Source organism: Xyrauchen texanus, chromosome 9 (genome assembly GCF_025860055.1).
Source record: "Xyrauchen texanus isolate HMW12.3.18 chromosome 9, RBS_HiC_50CHRs, whole genome shotgun sequence".
NCBI lineage: Eukaryota > Metazoa > Chordata > Actinopteri > Cypriniformes > Catostomidae > Xyrauchen > Xyrauchen texanus.
In genome coordinates, this window is record NC_068284.1 from 3,722,086 (window position 1) to 3,743,996 (window position 21,911).

Consider the following 21,911-nt stretch of genomic DNA (forward strand, 5'->3'; position numbering starts at 1 on the left):
GTTCAGTGTGATTTTATATAACCTGTCTCTTTAGCTTGCTCACTCGTTGTCTCACTCATTCACTCAAATGGCATGTGCAGGCGGTGCGTGTAACACTATATTTGGTGGAATTTAATAATCTCAGAAGCTCACCCCAACAAGATAACCCAAAGTTCTAAAAAGTTTTTAGAAACTTGACAGAAACTTGTGGATGTACGAGACAAACAGCATGTCCTGAACAAGATAGAAATTCAGTTTTTATCAAAGTGTTTAGAATGTAGATATTGTGTGAGTTCACAAAGAGAATAGGGATGAAAGCACAAAACAGTAGAAAAACGGGGAGACCAAGATGACGGAGGGCTTTTTTCCAGTCAACTTTCCATTATTTTTATTTCTTTAAAAAAAAAATTAAAGTACCTTAAAAACATATTTTATGTTTGAATTAGGGCAAATGTACAATTGAAGTCAGAAGTTTACATACACTTAGGTTGAAACTATAGTTTTGGCAAGTAATAGGACATCTACTTTGTGCATGATGAGTAATTTTTCCAACAATTGTTTACAGACAGATTGTTTCAATTTTAATTGAATATATCACAATTCTAGCAGATCAAAAGTTTACAGACACTAAGTTAACTGTGCCTTTAAGCAGCTTGGAAAATTCCAGAAAATGATGTCCAGCCTTCAGGCAGTTAGCTTCTGATAGGCTAAATGGAGTCAACTGGAGGTGTACCTGTGGATGTATTTTAATGCCTACCTTCAAAATCAGTGCCTTTTTGCTTGACATCATGGAAAAATCAAAAGAAATCAGAACTGCTCAGGAAGGAGACGCATTCTGTCTCCTAAAGATGAATGTAGTTTGGTGCGAAAAGTGCAAATCAATCCCAGAACAACAGCAAAGGACCTTATGAAGATGCTGGAGGAAACAGGTAGACAAGTTTCTATATTCACTGTAAAACAAGTCCTATATTGGCATAACCTGAAAGGCTGCTCAACAAGGAAGAAGCTACTGCTGTAAAACCACCATAAAAAAGCCAGACTACAGTTTGCAAGTGCACAAGAGTTAAAAAAAAAAAAGAACAAAGAAATTTCCTCTGGTCTGATGAAACAAAAATGTAACTGTTTGGCCATAATAACCATCATTGAGGAAAAAGGGTGAGGCTTGCAAGCCGAAGAACACCATCCCAACCGTGAAACATGGGGATATTATGTGGATATATTGAAGCAACATCTCAAGATATAAGCCAGGAAATTAAAGCTCGGTCACAAATGGGTCTTCCAAATGGACAATGACCCCAACCATATCTCCAAAATTGTTGCAAAATGGCTTAAAGACAACAAAGTCAAGGTATTCGAGTGGCCATCACAAAGCCCAGACCTCAATCCGATAGAACATTTGTGGGCAGAACTGAACAAGTGTGTGTGTGCAAGGAGCCCTACAAACCTGTCTCAGTTACACCAGTTCAAACATGCAACCTTTTTGTCATGAAGTATAGCATATTTTTTATCAAACATAGAAAAGATATTTGTATAGAGTAGCCTGGGTATTATGTAAACCAGAAACAAGGCTGTAAGGCCTACATGACTGTGTTATGGAAAACACACATATGCTGTCTGAAATGTGCACTCATTATATATAGAATGGTATAAAGTGGAGAAAGCATTCCTCAAGCACTGGATGTACAGCCATTAGTCAAGCTACTTTATTATGTTATTATGAGAACTGCAAAGAAAGCTGACACAACTACAACTTGAAGAACTAACTAGCAAAAGAAAGAAGATTCAAGCTGCAGTAAAAGAAAAAGTAGAGGAAAAATGAGCAGTAATGGCTCCAATAATGCTGCTCAGACCACAGTAGTAGCATCGGCTGCTGTTGTCCAGAATGCAATGGCAACAGCTGGAAATACCTTACAACCACAAAAACCAATTGTAATCTACCTAAAACCATAAAAATTAAATAACAGAAACTGAATCAGACCACAAGGAGGAAGGGGAAGTGTAAGAATGAACAATGGCCAGCAGAGTATTAATGGTCCACCTGGAGTATGCTGGGGATGCAACCAGCCCGGACACAACAGACGAGACTGCCCTACCAATCCATGGCAAAATAACCAAGCACCAAGTCCAGGCAATAATCCATGGCAGCAAGTATACCAAGATCAAGCATCAGGTCCAGTAAATCAATCACGTGAACCACATCAGGGCTACCAGGGCTGCCCAGAGGATCCTACAGGGAGGGGCCAGCTTCCAATGATATCATCAGATGCTAATCAAGATGATATCAAGCTGATAAACCTAAGCTGCAGATTAAAAAAAAAGGCAAGACAACACCAGTTATGCTAGACACTGGAGCCACGTTCACGTGTATAAATCCAAATTATGCCTCTCACCACCTCAAGTCTGGAAATTATGTAAAGACAGTAGACTTTGCGGGACTCACGCAGCTAATTCCAATGATGCCTCCAGTTGGCATAAAAGCAAAAGACACAGAAATAAAAATTCCCATTCAAATATCAGAACAAACACCTGTTAATTTGTTAGGAAAGGATGCCATATGTAAAATTAACTTGCAGATATGGTGCTCTCCCGAGGGACTATACATAGACAGCAGGAGATCTAAGCAAATGACTGTCACAAAATTCCAAGAGCCACAAGCAAACATATATTGGTTAGGAGATTTAGGGAAAGATGTAGAAGAAACTATCAACAAATGGGGAAAATATATCAAAGAGCAGCTTTGTGAACCAAGCATGCCAAAGACTGAGTTCCATTGTACCATAATATATGATCATGGTAGGGACCCATAGCTTGAAAATAAATGGTTGAATGACACAAAGGACAGGAAGTTCACAATACATAATTATAGGAGCAGCAATACAAATTGAGAAATATAGTTTCATTGAGAAATGGTTCCAAGTGCAACATTCAGGTCCACATGTTACATTATTGGTAAGTAAGGAACATCAGGCAAAATACTTAGGACCAATGGTGCAAAGAGTGGAAGGGAAAAAGTGGGAAGCAACAGAGAATCCTTTAATTTTCATAGCAGCAGACAAAACATACCTAAAAATTCTGTGTACTACCAGTATGACCCCCAAGGGTGGTGGTGACTACTAGACAAAAAGAAAAGAAGTTGGATTCAATAACAGTGGAACTGATGTTAGAGATGGAAGAACGTCTCGGGTTACATGTGTAACCCTTGTTCCCTGAAAAGAGCAGAACGAAATGCTGTGCTTTTGCTAAGCGCTATGGGGGAACAATCCTGCATTGTGAACAGCTGTGAATTTGTGTGTAACACGTCAATGAACATTGACCCGAATTTATAGCCTCGGCTGGTGATGATCATTAGATGCACCTGTGGCCAGGCTATAAAATAGAGGTGTCACCAGCGTGTCGTCAGATACCTTTTTCTGAAGAGCAGTCCTGGGACGTCCCAGTGCGGCAAAAAAGCACAGCATCTCGTTCCGCTTTTTTCAGGGAACAAGAGTTACACATGTAACCCGAGACGTTCCCTTTACAAAAAGCTTCACTATGATGCTGTGCTTTTGCTTAGCGCTACGGGGAACGCAATACCCACGCCGCCGCACTGGGGCTGTCCGGACCCCTACGGTTGTGAAGTGTGCTCACAAAAATGCGAGAGGTCTCAGACATGAGCTTGATGTCGACTCAAGGGCGTAAGAGCCCGGAGTAGCAGAAACATCTAACCCATAAAGTTCGATGAACGTGTGCGGAAAGGACCAGCCTTCCGCATCACGAACTTGTTCAGGCATGAGCATGCCATAAAAACTGATGAATGTGCATGGAGAGGACCAGCCTGCCGCATCACAAACTTGTTCAGGCGTGAGCTTGGGATGTCGACTCAAGGACGTAAGAGCCCAGAGTAGCATGAACATCCAAACTATAAAATCTGATGAATGTGTGCGGAGAAGACCAGCCTGCCGCATCACAAACTTGTTCAGACGTGAGCTTCAGATGTCGACTCAAGGACGTAAGAGCCCGGAGTAGCAGAAACATCTAGCCCATAAAGTTCGATGAACGTGTGCGGAAAGGACCAGCCTGCCGCATCACGAACTTGTTCAGGCATGAGCCTGCCATAAAAACTGATGAATGTGCGCGGAGAGGACCAGCCTGCCGCGTCACAAACTTGTTCAGGCATGAGCTTGGGATGTCGACTCAAGGACGTAAGAGCCCAGAGTAGCATGAACATCCAAACTATAAAATCTGATGAATGTGTGCGGAGAGGACCAGCCTGCCGCATCACAAACCTGCTGCAGAGGGACCCCTCTAGCCAAGGCTTTAGAGGCGGCGACCCCTCTGGTGGAGTGAGCCCTGACACCTACTGGTGAAGCTTGACAGCGCGCCTCATAGGCCAGGGCAATAGCATCCCTTACCCAATGTGACATAGTCTGCTTGGTAGCGGCCGCCCCCCTGTTGCGGCCCCCAAAGCAGACAAATAATTGCCCTGACTTACGCCACTGGCTAGTGCGGTGGACATAAGTCTGAAGGGCACGGACTGGGCAGAGTCCGTGAAGTCTTTCCTGCTCCGGCGTTAAAAACGGCGGGGAGCAGAAGGCTTCTAGAATGACAGGGTGTAGTGTCGAAAAAGGCACCTTAGGAAGGTAGTCAGGATGAGGATGCAGGATAGCTTTGGCCATACCTGGGGCAAACTCTAAACAGGCCGGCAAAACGGACAGAGCCTGTAGATCCCCGATTCTCTTAAGAGAGGTAATCGCCACAAGAAAAACCAGCTTGAGAGTCAGGAGTCTGTCAGACGCTGACTCTAGAGGTTCAAAGGGGGTCTCAACCCTCCAGGACTATTGCTAAGTCCCATGAGGGAGTTCTGGTCCTAACAGGAGGCCTCAGTCGCCTGGCTCCAAGAATGAAGCGAGCAAGTAGAGGGTGCCTCCCCAAAGGCACCCCGTCCATCAAGGCGTGGCAAGCCGAAATGGCGGCCACATAAACCCTGAGAGTAGCGGGGCATATGCCTGCTGACAGTATTTCTTGCAGAAAGTCCAGAACTGAAACAATCTGGCAGTTAACTGGATCTGCACCATGTAAACTGCACCACTTTTCGAAGACACCCCATTTATTGGTGTAGATTCTTCTGGTGGAGGGAGCCCTAGCACTAAGAATGTTCTCGATAACTTCAGGTGACAGCCCTGTGTCCCTCAGTTGGTACCCCTCAAGGGCCAAACATGAAGTTTCCACAATTCGGGCCGGGGATGAAATATCGTCCCCTGTGCCTGAGACAGAAGGTCCCTCCTGTCCGGAATCGCCCAAGGCAAGCCGTCGAGGAGAGATATCATCTCTGAGAACCAAATCCTATTCGGCCAGCGAGGTGCTATCAGTAAGAGGCAAGACCCTTGCTGGCGAACTGGCTAAGACTCCCGGGAGCAGAGAAACCGGGGGAAATGCATACAGACACATTCTGGGCCATGTATGCGCCATCGCGTCCAGACCCAGGGGGGCTGGGTGACTCAGAGAGAAGTAGAGGGGACATTGTGCAGTCTCTTGAGAGGCGAAGAGGTCCACTTCTGCTCTGTAAAATCTCTCCCAAATTTGTTGTACTACCTCGGGGTGGAGTTTCCACTCGCCCCTCGGTATGTTTTGTCTGGATAGAAAATCTGCTCCCACATTTAGGCGTCCAGGGATATAAATTGCCCTGAGTGACAGGAGCTTGCCCTGGGCCCAAAGGAGAATCCGACGTGCCAGCAAATTCAGGTGGCGAGAACGTAGACCTCCTTGACGGTATATATAGGAGACTGCTGCTGTGTTGTCCACCCGCACAAGGACATGGCAGCCTCTCAGATGTCGGAAAAAGTATTTAATTACCAGAAATACCGTGTGAGGGTTTTCCACTGAGGAAGGGACGGAAACAGCAACAGGTTTCAGGTAAGGTTGCTTTTTTTAATTCAAAATCAATAGTTTACAGAAACGCCATAGGATTATAGTGAGCTGCCTGGAAAACCATTTTCCGGTGGCACCATGGAATCAACAATTGTGTCACCTCCTCCTTTGTTTGAGCGTCCTGCGTCACTCTGTACAACCGGTCTTTAATAAGCGAAAAATATGGATATGAAATGGCGACACCCGGCGGAGTTGTTGACCATCGATTACTCTCACTTGGTCAAAAGCGTGCTTAAGGGTTTCATCCCGCGACTGCTCCAAGGGGAAGTCCCCCTCCGGGAATTCCCTGAGAGGAGGGGCGACAACCTTGTTCGGAGCAGCCGAGGATGGCCCCGGCTCCGCCTCCCCCGCCAAAGCATCGCACATCACACATCTCTTCACTTTCATGCAGGACCCATCCGCACAAACTCCCTCCAATAAATTTCTAAAATTCGGCCAATCAGTACCCAAGATTAGCGGATGGGTGAGGCGGGAACTAACCGCTGCCTCCACACTGTTTTTCTCCCCGGAATTTGATCGCCAAAGTCACCATGGGATATTTGTGAACATCCCCATGCACACACCTCACCCTCACCCGTTTAGCTGAGCCCAAAGCCCCAGGTTGAACCAAGCATTGGTGGATGGTGGTCTGGTTACAGCCGGTATGTACCCCCCTGGATCCTTACTGGAATACGGTACGCTCCAGCCCGATCAGGGGCAACCTGCGGGACATCGGAGACCCGCACCACCGTCCCCACTTCCATCAGTGGACACTGATCCCGGAAGTGGTCCGGGTCTCCGCACCTCCAGCAGGCCGGCCCAGGCGCCACGGCCGCACCCGTGCTGGCGGGCGCCCCCACCTGAGGAGAAGAGCGGCTGAAGGACGGGGAAGGGGTAGGCGGGTTCTCCCACGGCCGGGAAGTTGGCCTTACGAATCCTCCACGCCTGCGCGGGGCAGGAACGGGCCCTGGGAAGAGAGCAGAGCGAGAGGGAAGAGGGGAGGGGAAAAAAACAGGGGAAGTCTGCTTGCGCCCGCATGATCTCAAAGAACCGACGATCCTGGTCCTGTCGGAGCTCAAGCAGAGATTGTTGGTGGCTCTGATGGAGCGTAGCGAGGGACTGGAGGACTTCCGCCAGCTGGGAGGACTCTATGGGGCGACTCTGTTCCATAGCTTGGACAACTGTTCCTGAAAATTCCCGGGTTTCGGCACCAGTGTGAGGGTTTTCAACTGAGGAAGGGATGGAAACAGCAACAGGTTTCAGGTAAGGTTGATTTTTTTAATTCAAAATCAATAGTTTACACACAGATTCAACACAGCAGCTTCTTGGCCTTCGTGTCGGGCTCTCTCCTGGGCTCTGTTGCTGCTGCTTTTTATGCCGCTCTCCTCAAGCTACTGCAACTAGAGACAGGTGTTAGACATAATTTAGCTCAGGTGTGAGCGCCCTTACCGCTTTTCTCTCCCGGACGGGCGCTTGACCATGCCCCCGCTGCCACATACCGCCATCAGCTCGAGGCAGTTGATGTGCCAATCGAGCTGATGACCCTCCCATTCCCCTTGGGCTGGACGACCACTTAAGACCGCACCCCAACCTGTCAGAGAGGCGTCTGTCGTTAGCATCCTGCGACGACATGACGCATCGAGAGTGGGACCCAAGGTAAGGAATGGCCCCTTTTGCCAAGAGATTTTGCAGTTCTTTCCACAGTAGACATGCCTGCTCCGGTCTTACGGTAGTGGGAACCACGCCATTGAAACGAGGAGGGCGGCGAGCGAATTGAATTCTGTAGCCTCTTTCTACTGTCTTTAGAACCCACATAGAAATACCTGGCAGAAGTTTCCACGAGCAGGTTTTTTCAAAGATGATGCCGAATCCGGCGAGAGATAACCCGCAAGTGTCTCTTCGACCGGCGGCATCCTTGAATACCCTCGCGCCTCAGCACCCATGATATTCGAATATAACGACGTCGAGGGCACGTGAATGTGCGAGGTATAAGGTTTCCTCCACGAACGAGCAAGCTCATCGTGGAGGTCATCAAAGAAGGGAAGGGACTGATGAGGTGTTCCCTTCCCTTGGCCACCGGACAGAAATCTGTCCTCTAACTTGGAGCATTTGGGGGTTTCTTGGTCACGTGGCCAGTCTAATTGAAGTCTGGCCACTGCACGAGTAACCACATCAAGTAACTCTTCAGAGGATTTTGTGTCATGCTTTGAGTGCTCGGATGTGGGTAATTTGAAATCTACAGATCCAAGAGAATCAAGGTCCCCCTCCTGAACTGAAGAGGCGCCGGAGCACGCTTCAAGCTCACGCAAAGGACCAGCCGGATCTGGGGAGAGAGCGAGCGAAAGGGACGTACCCGTCTCTCGCTCCTCAGCCAGATCCATACGAGAGCCCCACGAATGAAGTGCGGGTGCTGGCTCTCTGAATTAAGCGAGGCGAGCGCGAAGCATTCTGACCAAAAGAAGGTCACAATGCGCGCACCCGCCCTGCCCCAATGCGAGATTCGCGTGCTCTTCCCCCAAACAAACAAAACAAAACTCATGCGTGTCCTTGTCAGTCATGTAACGTTGACAAGGAAACACGCATCGTTTGCACGCATCTGTATATATATATATATATATATAATCTCTTTCAGAGCAGAGAGAGAAAGGAAAGAGAGTTCTGTGCACTGCCTAACAATTTCTAACTCCTAACAAAAGGGAAGAAAGTTTCTTTAGCAGGTTTGTAAGACACATAGCACAGTATGCTCTGAATGAAAAATATCTGACGACACGATGGTGACGCCTCTATTTTATAGCCTGGCTACAGGTGCATCTAATGATCATCACCAGCTGAGGCTATAAATTCCAGTCAATGTTCATTGACGTGTTACACACAAATTCACAGCTGTTCACAATGCAGGATTGTTCCCCCGTATCGCTTAGCAAAAGCGCAGCATCATAGTGAAGCTTTTTGTAAAGGGAACAGGTATTGTGGTCTCAACATGACACAGACATAGGTTTAGTGAAATCTGTTTATCCAGTTAGAATTAAACTCAGACCAGGAGTGCAGCTACCAAGAAAACAACAATATCCATTGAAACAGGAAGCTGTAGAAGGAATTAAAAATACTATGTAGGGGCTGATCAAAGCTGGGGTATTGATTGAAACAGCAAGCAATTGTAACACACCCATATTGCCAGTTGCTAAAGCAGACAAATCAAAATGGCGCATGATTTGAGAGCAGTTAATGAAGTAGTGGTAGATTGGCCTGCATAGGTCCAAAAGAGGCCACAAGGTCTCTAAAGAGAAATTGCAATACTACCTGCCAAAGGTAGAAAATGTAGGATGAATCATTGCACATAAAACCAGTTCAAGGGCATAAGTAAAGCACCTCAACACAAGGAGTGGGACAAATGATGACCTTTTTAGGTATGACAGGTTTTAATGATGATTGGGTAGAAGATTATGCTATCAAAATGATGCTTAAGGGCACTGATGAAATAGACAGGGCATCAGAAACTCTGAGCACAACTGACATGGAATGCTGATGCATTAATAGCATTTGAATAATTGAAAAAAGAGCTTCAGACATCTCCAGCTCTGGCAACCCCAGACTATGCCTGACCATTCCATTTGTTTGTAGCAGATAGAAATGATGGGTATGCTTCAGCAGTCTTAATGCAGGAACTTGTAGTGGAAGAAATAGCAACCAATTGCTTATTACAGCACCAAATTGGACAATGTAGCACAGGGCTACCTGCTATGTTATTAAGGACTTGCAGCAGTATATTTTGCTTATGACAAAGCTTCTACTGTGACAATGGGCTACCCAGTCATAATTTACACCCATCACAAAGTAACAGAACTATTAGAACAAGGTAGATTTGTTTTGACCCAAGCCAGGTGTTTGACATACTCAACACTGCGAACCTACCCCGACATCACCATAAAGCGATGCATAACAGTAAACCCAGCCAATTTCATTCCTCTAGAAGGGAAAGGAACACCTCATGAATGTGTAATAGACTCTGTAGCTTTCACTCATTTAAAACCAGATTTAGAATCAACACCAATCGCGGAAGCAGCTACAGATTATTTTGTAGATGGGTCATGTTTCAGAGACCATCTGGGAAATCAAGCTGGGTATGTGTTAGAAATAAGATATTCTAAACCTCAGTGCCTTTTTCCTCTCCGGGTTTTTATTGAGTCGTGAATCAAATCAATACAAAACATCCAACGTTGGGGAGCGAAATAAAGAATAGAAAAGCTCGCTCTTCTAAAGTCTTGCATTCAAAGATATAGTGCGAAACTAAAAGGGAGGTTTACAGTGTTATCCAATGAGAACACGCATTACATCATACAGATATCACAGATAACGATTCCATATGGTGAAGGCTCCTATATTCCTTGAGAGCCTTCGGACCTCTGGTATACACACTATTACAATCTACACACAACACAATGTATACACAGAGGAAGAGAGAGAGAGAGAGAGAGAGAGAGAGCTCCATGCTAACATGAAACATATGTCTGATAATGTATTCGGAATGGAATGCAGCAACTCAGCATTTCTCTCTTGGACAGGGCTGAGATATACCTATTTCTAACAGTGCCCACTTTGATAATGACGTTATATTATAACATAATTATCACATTACATGATTCTCAGTATGTCCATTATTACATAATAATACATGAAACATATTTCAATCAAACTTTTCTTTCAAAATCATTAGTAATTGTAACAAACATAGGCCAAATAATAACATAAGTAGAATGCATACAGTAATCGATATAATGGAAGACATTCAGGGTGCGAAACCACCCAAACACATTGGAAAATGTCCCCATATTCCCTAACGTTATCAGCTAATTCTTTATTCAACTTATCCATTTCCTTTCATACCTTCATGAATTTACCATCATCATCAATGTGACCCAGGAGGTATGTATAGCATTTGTCACCAAATATTTTATATATTCCTCCTCCATCTTTAGCCAAGAATTAATCCAAACATTTAATACCTCTTGGCTGTCCAACACGGTAAATATACTTCAGGGTCACTTGGGGCATCACACTCTATGTACCTTTGTTTCTGGGTGTTTACCCGTACCTTCATAACAAAAACATCTTCATTTAATATTACCATAAAACATAAACCATTATACATTATTTCTAGGAATTGGAATTACACTTGTGACTCCTTGCTTTTGTTTTGATACTGAACGGGCATAGGCAAGCACGAACACCTGCCCTATGCAGTGTCAGTAGGAATGTTTTCATGTTGACTGTTCCAGGTTCCTCCTCAGGTCCTCCTAATTCAAAGATTCCGGTTCGGAATCCAGTGCTTTCACCGTTCACCTTGAATCAGTAAGGCCCTCCTCTGGAGCAAGCTTCACGCGGCTTGCGTGGATCCACTGTGGTTGAAGATCAGTCAGCACCTCCGTTCGGGTCACCGGCAGTACAGTAGTTGGGCCCACTTTAGTTCACCTAACTTCGTTGGTTTCAGATACTTCCACAGAACCTGCTGATTCGGAACAAATGAGTAGAACTTTCTGCAGGCAGAGGGAGAGAAATATCATTATTTATGTCGTTTAAATATTTTAATGAGGAAACCCACATAATCCGCGATGATCACCTCCGTGTCACCTGTGGAGAGCTTGCCAGCGCGACCTCTGACCCAAGGGGTCGGGAAAGGTCTACCCATGAGAATTTCAAAGGGAGACAGTTTTGTAGTGGCTGACGGAGACATTCTCATTTCCGTCAATATGGCAGGCAATAAATCAACCCAATTTCTGCCCGTATCTAGACACGCTTTATTAAGACGTTCTTTTATCGTTTTGTTCAAACGCTCCACGTTTGACGAAGACTGAGGATGATACGGGATATGAAAATGCCAATTAATACTAAGTTCTTTAGCTAATAACTGTGTTACTTTAGAAGCAAATGGAGTTCCATTGTCGCTTGCTATAACAGTTGGACTACCGAAATGCGGTATAATTTCTTTGGCAAGAACCTTCACTACTGTCTTTGCGTCTTCTTTTCTACACGGAAAAGCCTCAGGCCACTTAGTAAATCGGTCAATAATCACGAGCAAATACTTGTGATTTCCACATGGAGGCATGTGTGTAAAATCGATCTGTAAATATTGGAAAGGAAGGTCAGGATGCGGTAAAGCATCATGGCTGATTGCCTTGTGCCTGTTTGTTTGCGCACACACCAGGCAAGCATCCAATATCAACAAAGTATTTCTTCGAACGTTCGCAATGCAGTATGATTGATTCAAATTTTGTATCACTTTCTCTTTTGACACGTGTGATACACCATGATAATGTCTACACAGCATTACAACACTAGATGCTGGTAGCGCGATTCTACCTTGTTTATCTCTTAAAATACCAACTTGATCTGGTTTTACTTCATTGGCTGCCCAATGAGTCAAATCATGTTGAGTAGGAGTCGCTTGTAAGATTTTAACATCCAAATCATTAATCAAAGATGAATTCATCATCGGCACTTCATTGTTTTGTTCATTTACATGCGGACTACGTGTTGCTTCTTTTGCTGCCCATTTCGCTACTTCGTCCACAAATCTGTTACCTTTGGCCTCGTCAGATTCACCTGTTTTATGACCAGATACTTTAATTACAGCAAGCTTAGATGGTTGCTGTGCTGCACTAATCAGCTCAGCCACAATGTTATGATGCGAAATTGGTTTTCCTTCGGAGGTTTTGAAATTTCTTTCCTCCCACAATTTAGCAAAATCATGGACTACGCCATACGCATATTTGGAGTCAGTATATATGTTGATACACTGACCTTTTGCCAATTGACAAGCTCTTGTTAAAGCAATCAGTTCTGCGACTTGTGCTGATTTATGTGGCAGTGAATACGCTTCAATTACTTTATTAGGCAATTCAACAATAGCATAACCACACAAATATGTACTGTCGTTTGGCTTAAAGCAGGATCCGTCAATATACCAATGGATTCCCTCCTCCAGGACAGACGTGGAAACGTCTGGCCTGCAAGCAGTCAAAATTTGGATAATGTTCAGGCAGTCGTGGTCGTCGCTGTCAAATTCACCTTCTGTCAGCAACCTATGTACAGTAGGGCCATGAATAACAGAAGTTACTTTCAACGTTACATTAGCAGTAGCTAACAATATAGCCTCATAGCCGGAACGGCGTTGGGCAGTCATGTGTTGAGTCGAAATATTATGCATAATGGCTCCTACCTGATGAGAAACATGTACAATAAGAGGATGTGACAAAACAACCTTTTCAGCATCCTGTATCATGATTGCTGTAGCAGCCACTGCACGCAAACAAGCCGGAAGTCCCTTAGCGACCGAATCAAGGGTCTTAGATAAATAAGCTATTGGACGGAAAGTGCCCCCATGCTCTTGGGCCAGGATTGCTGCGGCTGTGCCACCACTTTCGTACACGTATAGATGAAAGTCTTGTGTGTAACAGGGTAGGCCAAGGGCAGGCGGCCTTAAGAGTGATGTTTGCAAATGTTTGAATGCTTGATTCATCTCACTTGTCCATGTAATATCGTCTTTGTCACCCAGCGTAGCTTCTCGCAGGATTTTGTCATACATGGAGCAATTAGGCACCCACAGGCAGCAGTAATTGACCAGTCCCAGGAAGCTTTGCATTTGCTTCCGCGTGGATGGATACTTAAATGTAGCGATGGCTTTGATCCTGTCCATGGACAGACGAACTTGGCCTTGTGACAATTCATGTCCAAGGTAAGTGACTTTTCTCTGCACCCACTGCAGTTTGTCTCTAGATGCCTTGAAACCAGCTTCAGCCAGGACATTGCAAACAATCTTTGTTGCAGCAGCGCACATGTCCTCAGAGGCACCGGTGACAAGAATGTCGTCAGCATATTGGAGCAAGCAGGTGTCTGGAGGAAGTTTGACATCTTTCAGTGTGTCGTGCACTACAGCGGAGAAAACAGCCGGAGAATCTCTGAACCCTTGAGGGAGACGTGTCCAACTATATTGACAATTCTGAAAACAAAATGCAAACAGTGGCTGAGTATCAGGATGAACAGGAATACTGAAAAATGCGGAGCTTAAATCAATACAATAATAAAATGTATGTTCTGAAGGAATATAATTAATTATAGCCTGAACTTCTGGTACAATAGGAGCAAGTGGTTTGATCAAATCATTAATTTTTTCTTAGGTCTTGCGTTAAACGGCAAGTACCATTAGCTTTCTTAATTGGATTAATTGGTGTATTATAAGGTGAATGAGTTCGCACCAGAATGCCTTGTTCCAAAAATCGAGTAACGAGAGGTTTAAGCCCCTCCTCTTTTTCCTTTGAAAGCGGGTGTTTATGAAACACAGGCCTAGTATTTATCAAAATCGCCCTGTAGGGCTGAATATCTATTAACCCTACGTCATCCTTGTGTTCCGCCCACAATTGAGGGTTGACTCCCGAAATTTCTGGTAGCAGCACAGTTGCAGACGAATCTTCAAGAGCATTTCCTGTGTCGGTTGTAATGGAAAAAACTGAAGGAAACAGAAGTGTCAAAGAGTTAGCATCAAAATTCAATTTCATACCAATTTTGTGCATCAAGTCTGCACCTAACAGGCAGAATGGTGAATTCGGTATAATTGCAAATGAATGCATTTTAAACAATGTCGGTACATCCTTAGAGGTAATTGGTAAGGTGGGCGTCAATTCGCATTTCACAGGAACATTATTAATCCCTACAGAATTAATTTTCTTTCCGTGTCGGAGCCTGAGTACACATCGGAAGATAACGAGGACACCGAGCGCCGCTATCAATTAAAACATGTAGGTTTATGGTCAACATTTAGTTCAAGGAATGGCAAAACATTTGATTTATTTGGATATTGCATCGAAAGTTTTGAAAATTCAGATTCTTTGCTCTCGCACCGTCAGGCTGATTCCATTCAGTTGGATATCTCCTTGAATTTTTTACACTCTGTCTGTAGCTAGGAGAAAACGAAGGTGGGGGTTTTCTGTCATAGACATTTGAGCGTTTACACATCTGGTTTGTATTAAACTGTTGCTTTTTCCCTCTCCCCTCAGGCAGTAAGCCTGACTGTGAACTGAGATGAGCCCTTTGTCTGCAAGACTTTGCAAGATGCCCTGATCGACCGCAGCAATAACATTTAACATGCTTTTTTGTGTGAAAGAACAGATTTTTCTGAGCCGCATCAACCTGTAACATAATTAGAGTTTTTTCTTTGAAGGAAGCAAAGGCTCCAGCAGAGGAAAGCTCACGTAAACGCTTGTCAAAGTCATCAATTGACATCATTAAAAAATTATTCGTGGTGATAGCTATAACATCAGCAAAAGGCAACGTATGAACCTTAAATCCTTCTGAAGTTTCCACGAACGGAATTGCAGTTGCAGCCTTCAAATCATGATGAGTTTTTTTCTTACGGGCGCACACGCTAAAGGAGCCTGAAAATATTCATAACTCGGAGGGAGAGCGGGGGGAGAGAAAGTTTCGTCTTTCTCCTCAGGCTGTGAGACTGACTGAGTGACACTCACCACTCTGTCCGACTCTGCTCTGAGATCAGCCCGCGGAGTAGAAAATTTACGATCTTTTTTATTTTTTTAACAGCTTTATCTATGTCAGGTCCGCGATCCCAGTACTTTTTCATCATTGCCCAAGTTTTATAGGATTGTTTCATATAATTAAAGTCCCATTCTGAATTACCCCAATTTCCTAAAATCATATCTTTTGCTGCAGACATGTCTCTATCTTTAAACGATCCTTGACGGGGATATGCATCTAATTGTATTTTGTCTTCTGACCAGCCAGCTAAATTTGATAGATAAGGTTCCGTAAAAAAGGCTTGATTATTTATATCCATAAAATCTTTCGGAGATTCATTAAATAAAGGTGGATTTATTTTATTTCCCATTTTTGAAACCACAAAAATATACACCTGTAAACAAAATAAACAAAATTCAAATAATCAAATAGAAAAACAAAGAAGAAAAAATGCTGCAGTGTCAATTGTTAGTAAAGCATTTTAGTCAAAGAAGCAAAGAAAGAAGAGGAATAGAGAAAGAGGAGAAAAAAATTGCATTGATTCAATCACAAATCCCAAAAAAAAACGACGGAGATTTTTTATGAAATATCTCGCAACAATCCTTCTTATAAAAATAAGGATCTCACACAACGAAGAAAATTGATCACGTTTCCTTACGTTCTTCTCGAAGTTTATCAAAAACTTACGAGGAAATCACATAACAAAAAAAGAGGGAATTCATGTCTCTTTCTTTGTTCTTCCCGTATTTCATTAGAAGTACGAGGGAAACCTTCCCGCATTTATCAAAAATCACGAGGAGACCGTACACTACTAACGATAAATAAACTTGATCATGTCCTTTATCGCCCTTCCGCATTAATTAAACACGAGGAGTCACCAGTCTCTGCTGACCAGTCTCTGGTGACCTATCACGGTCTTTCAATAACCCAATACGGCACTATCATAACTTCATATACTTTAAAATTATTTCTCATCAAACAGCAAGAATCAACCCCTCATTTAAAGGAAACTTAGATTCTTACCGTTTGGAGAAATCCCGGCGAGACCCCAATTGTTAGAAATAAGATATTCTAAACCTCAGTGCCTTTTTCCTCTCCGGGTTTTTATTGAGTCGTGAATCAAATCAATACAAAACATCCAACGTTGGGGAGCTGAAATAAAGAATAGAAAAGCTCGCTCTTCTAAAGTCTTGCATTCAAAGATATAGTGCTGAAACTAAAAGGGAGGTTTACAGTGTTATCCAATGAGAACACGCATTACATCATACAGATATCACAGATAACGATTCCATATGGTGAAGGCTCCTATATTCCTTGAGAGCCTTCGGACCTCTGGCATACACACTATTACAATCTACACACAACACAATGTATACACAGAGAGAGAGAGAGAGAGAGAGAGAGAGAGAGAGAGAGAGAGAGCTCCATGCTAACATGAAACATATGTCTGATAATGTATTCGGAATGGAATGCAGCAACTCAGCATTTCTCTCTTGGACAGGGCTGAGATATACCTATTTCTAACAGTATGCTATTGTAAAGAGAGAAGACAATAGTTTTATCCCAGTTGTGTTGCAGCATTGTGAGCAACCATGCTCTGCACAATTGGCTGAATTAAAAGCACTAACTGAAGCTTAAACTGAAGCTAAAAATTAAACTGTTAATATTTACACAGATTCTGCATATGCACATGGAGCGTGCCCTCTATTTGGAGCGGTTTGGAAGGGGGTTCAAAAAGAGTGATGAGACACCAATTCAACATGGTGACCAAATAATTAAGCTGATTTCAGCTATGATGCACCCAAAAAGATTAGCTATAATCAAACGTCAAGCACACACAAAAAGCAATGACTTTCAAGGCAATAATGCTGCAGATTTGTTTGCCAAAAGGGCTTCAGGATGTCAATTAGCAGTAATGGCACTTTCAATTTTGAACCTCAACACCAATTGGATGATATTGCTCATATGCAGCATCAGGCTGGCCCATATGAACTTAGGTTATGGCAACAAAGAGGTGCAAGCAGAGATGCAATTGATATATGGTGCTCACATGTAGGCCCCATGATTTCTCCAACATCCCTCCTTACTATTCTATTACATGGTTTTGACCATTGTGCAAAGGGGGAAGTGATTAGAAAAATAAAACAACAGAGATATTGGTCGCCATACCTATAGGCAATGGTAAATGAATTTTTGGCTGAATGTGAAATTTTTGTCCAAAATAATGTCAGAAAAGGTACATCTGCACCAATAGGTCATAATAGGTGGTAATAGACAGATTCAGCAGATGGGTAGAGGCAGTACCATCAGCAGATCAGGGAGCCCAACCTGTGATAAAATATTTGGCCAGAGAGGTCATTCCAAGATTTGGTATACCATCTCAAATCAGTTCTGGCAATGGCTCAGCATTTGTCCAAAGAAAAGTGAAAACAATTCTACAGCAACTAAGAATAAATCAAAGACTAGGATGTGTCTATCATCCACAATCACAGAGAATCATAGAAAGAGTGAATGGAACTCTCAAAGCCGAGCTCAATAAAATTTGTTCGGACACTGAACTCAATTGGGTTGATACTTTGCCTCTTGTGCTAATGAGTTAACACATGCAAACCAATAGAATCACTAATCTAACACCGCATGAAATGTTAACAGGCAGACATATACCAGTACCATACTTAAGAGGTCCTTACGAAGGACCACCTCTAGAACAGTTGCAGATGGAAATAAGGGCTTACATGAGACAATGCACTACTATACATGAAGCCTTTTACTCACAGGAACAGAACAGGGGACCCTTGGAAGAAGAAGAAGCTGTCCCATAGTTCCTGGAGACCAAGTATACCTGAGAGTATGTACCTGCAGAGCACTTGTTTACGTGCAGAGGAGAGAGTAGTAATGTTGTTGCACCTCATTTTAGGGCAACTGAGCATGCTGACGCAGGAAATGAACAGAACAGGAAGGTTAGAGAGGTTTTGACATTGATACTGATGTTGGTGCCCCTGATGCAGCAATTACCGCAGGCCCATGGCTTTCCATAAACCAATCCCCAGACTCAGGGCAGGAAGAGTTTCCCACGCTTTACTTCTCAATGCTTGAATGGTCTCCATAATGTTACTGATCCAACACAAGGTACACATGGAACTAAATCCATTAAAAAGAGGCCTTTTGACCCCCTCATATGACTATGAAGACTATCAGGATCATTATGGTGGTACAGAATACCAGACTACAAAATTGCCATATCAGACTACAAAATTACCATTAGAGACATCTTATGATGACACAGACAATGAAACTGACTCAGCATTGGAAAAGGAAAGATTGCTAGAGAACGCACATCAGAATGATTGGTGGGCAGAGGATAAAGCGAAACAACCACGAATGTCTGATGTTGTGTTATGTTCACCATCACCTTTGGAAAAGCTTACAGTAGTGCCAAACCAATATAATTATATGCATTGTGCCCAATATTATTCACAAAATTGTGTTGAAAAGAAAAAAGCACCTTTCTGCTCAGCCAAGTGTCTGGCATTTTTGGGACACTCAAAATACAAATCAAGATATTACAATCAAGAGGTTTGGGGAGATTAATTTAAATGTTTAGATATTCGAATAGATGCGAGAAAAGAGAAAACCCTTAAACATATGTGTGGCAGCGGGGGTGTGGTCGAGCATCCTCCCGGAGAGAGAGAAAGCAATAAGGGCACTTACACCTGTGCTAGATTATGTTGCGTGCCCAATGGGCAGCCAGGCTTATTCTGTTGCTGTACGGCGAAACCCAGCTTGCAGCTCAACAACTATCACGTCCGTCTGCCCTTTCACCGGCGAAAACTGCTGGGCGAAGTCATCGACGGAGAGGCCAAGCTGGGAGACGGGGCCGTTGAGAAAGCGTGCCTTGTCAACGTCGCGCCTCTCGACCATGTTCAGCCAGAGGTGGTGCTCATGGACCACGAGTGTGGCAATTGCCCGAGTGCCTGCACTGTGACCTTCGTGGCTCTGAGAGTGAGGTCGGTGGCAGAGTGCAGTTCCTGCAGCACATCGGGGTCGGGACTACCCAGGTGCAGAACTTTAAGTGCCTTGGCTTGGTGGACCTGCAGGAGAGCCATGGAATGCAGGGCTGGGGTGGACTGTCCGGTGACGCTGTAGGCTTTTGAGGTCAGTGATAACATCATCCTACAGGCTCTGGAGGGGAGTACCGGGTGGTCCTGCCAGGTGGTGGTGTTCTTGGGACACAGGTGGATCGCAACTGCTCTGTCCACCTGGGGGACCTCCGTGTACCAATGGGCCGCCCCGCCATCCAGGGTAGTGAGAGTGGACGAGCGGAGGGGTCGGTTCCTGGCAGTAAAAGGTGCCCTCTATGAGGTCAGCTCGTCATGCACTTCCGGGAAGAATGGTACCGGGGGGGTGTGGCTGGGAGCGGCACCCTGAGCCGAGGTACCAGTTGTCGAGCCTTAAAGGCTGTGGGGAGGATGGAGGGTTCCAATCCAAGCCCGAAAGCAGCAGCCCAGTCGAGTTCTCTGCGTCAGACGCCTGGACGCTCTCTGATGCAGTGGCGATGTCATCATCCAATTCCAGGGCTCAAGGGAGAATGCCGGCTGGCCGTGAGGTGAGCCGCACTCATCCCGAGCTTGGATGGACGCAAGCGAGCGTGTCAGGGGGCGGGGGGTTCGTGGGGATTTACCATGATCTGCTACCATGGTCATGTTCTCATAGTGAGTGCATGAACCATCCACAAATGCCGCCTCAGTGTGATCGCTGCCCAGGCACATGAGGCAGCATCTGTGGCCGTCGGTCTTGGAGTGATATCGACCGCATCCATTAGCTACACAGAGGCAGAAGTGCATCTTGAAAAAGATGTATCCTGAAAAGGACGTTCAACGCCTGTCTGTGTATTGTTCTTTTATGAGTGAAACTCAAACTCTTATTAGAGATAAAAACTCTTTAGCAGGGGAAAAACACTCTTTTAGGCAGTGAAAGCACGGTCAAAGCGCCCAGGGGCATGGACTGCATAGCGTGCAGAGAGAGAGAACACCAGCTGGAAATGTGCCATAGGATCCAACAGCAGTGCTTCTTGTCAGTAGAGGTGAGTGGAACAGTGGTGAACTCAGCTTGCTGTTGCACACCCGCTCTGCTCCGAATAAAAAATCCAAATATTTTCCAAATTTTGGAAACTGGTTTGACAAGATATTTGGAGCCTGGGGAGAATGGCTTACTAAAGTGGGAATAATAATAGCTATAGCTGTTGTTATTTTTGTGCTGTTGTTTTGTTGTATTGTGCCTTTCCTCAGATGGCCAATGCTGCAGCCAAACAGATAATCAATATATCTGTAAAACCATCTGGAATTGACATTGGCTGTGTACCCCATAGGTCCTGGACTGGATGAAATAATGTAAAACCTTGCTACATAAAAAGTTGTAGGGAAGGGGAGCCTTTTATTTTTGACTCTTTATTTAATTTTTTTAATTGTTTTTGAATAGCAAGGAGTCTGCAAACTCACTGTATTTTCTTTTATGCAAAATCAGGTAGTACTATAGATTGGATAGAGTTGGCAGGAAGATAGAGGGTGTTATGCTTATTATTTTGGCATACGCCCCTTCCTAAGGTTATTATTTATTTTAGAGTTAATGATGTTTGTTTTTTAATCAAGCTGTGTACTTTTTGAATATTTTAAAAGTATCACTTATTGTTTGAATCATTTTCGAAGGTACTGTTAACCAAGTCAATTACGTTTGAATGAAGTATAATATGCAAATATAATCTTTGAAAAACACTGGAAGTGCCACTGGAGGGCTAGAGGCTAAGACATCACAAAATGAAGAAAGGATTGGGGGCAGTGGTGGCTCAGTGGTTGAGGCTCAGGGTTACTGACCAGAAGGTCGGGGTTTCAAGCCCCAGCACCACCAAGATCCCACTGTTGGGCCCTTGAGCAAGGCCCTTAACCCTATCTGCTCCAGGGGGATTGTCCCTGTAATAAGTGCACTGTAAGTTGCTTTGGATAAAAGCGTCTGCCAAATGCATGAATGTAAATGGATCGACGAGTACCTCAGTGCTTAGCAGCAAGTGCAAGACTCTACTGGTGGTTTAAAAACCATGCTGTCTACTCCAACACCACCAGATAGCATTCCAAGCTACCGTAAATGTCTGTGAGTTCCTCTAGTACCGTGGGACATATTAATTTGATGAGTAATCTGCTGATATTGTTTAATCACTGAAATATGTTAATCTACTGAAATAAGTCTTTAAAAAATAGACAGGTTGTCAGGATTCCACCAAAGGTCTGTTAAATAATGGTGGGAAAGCATGCCAGTTGGCTAGGATAACAGAAATTCATGTTTATTGGCTTAAGGATGATAACAGAAATGTATACAAATTTGAGTTAGGGACTGGATAGTCAGATGAACAGCTGGCATCTCAACTTTGTTGTTTTGCTCAATAAAGCCTAACCTTTAACATCTGGAACTCCTTGACTTCAAGAGTTTTCTGGCAGAGAGGGGAAAAGACTTCGATATTCCACAACAGA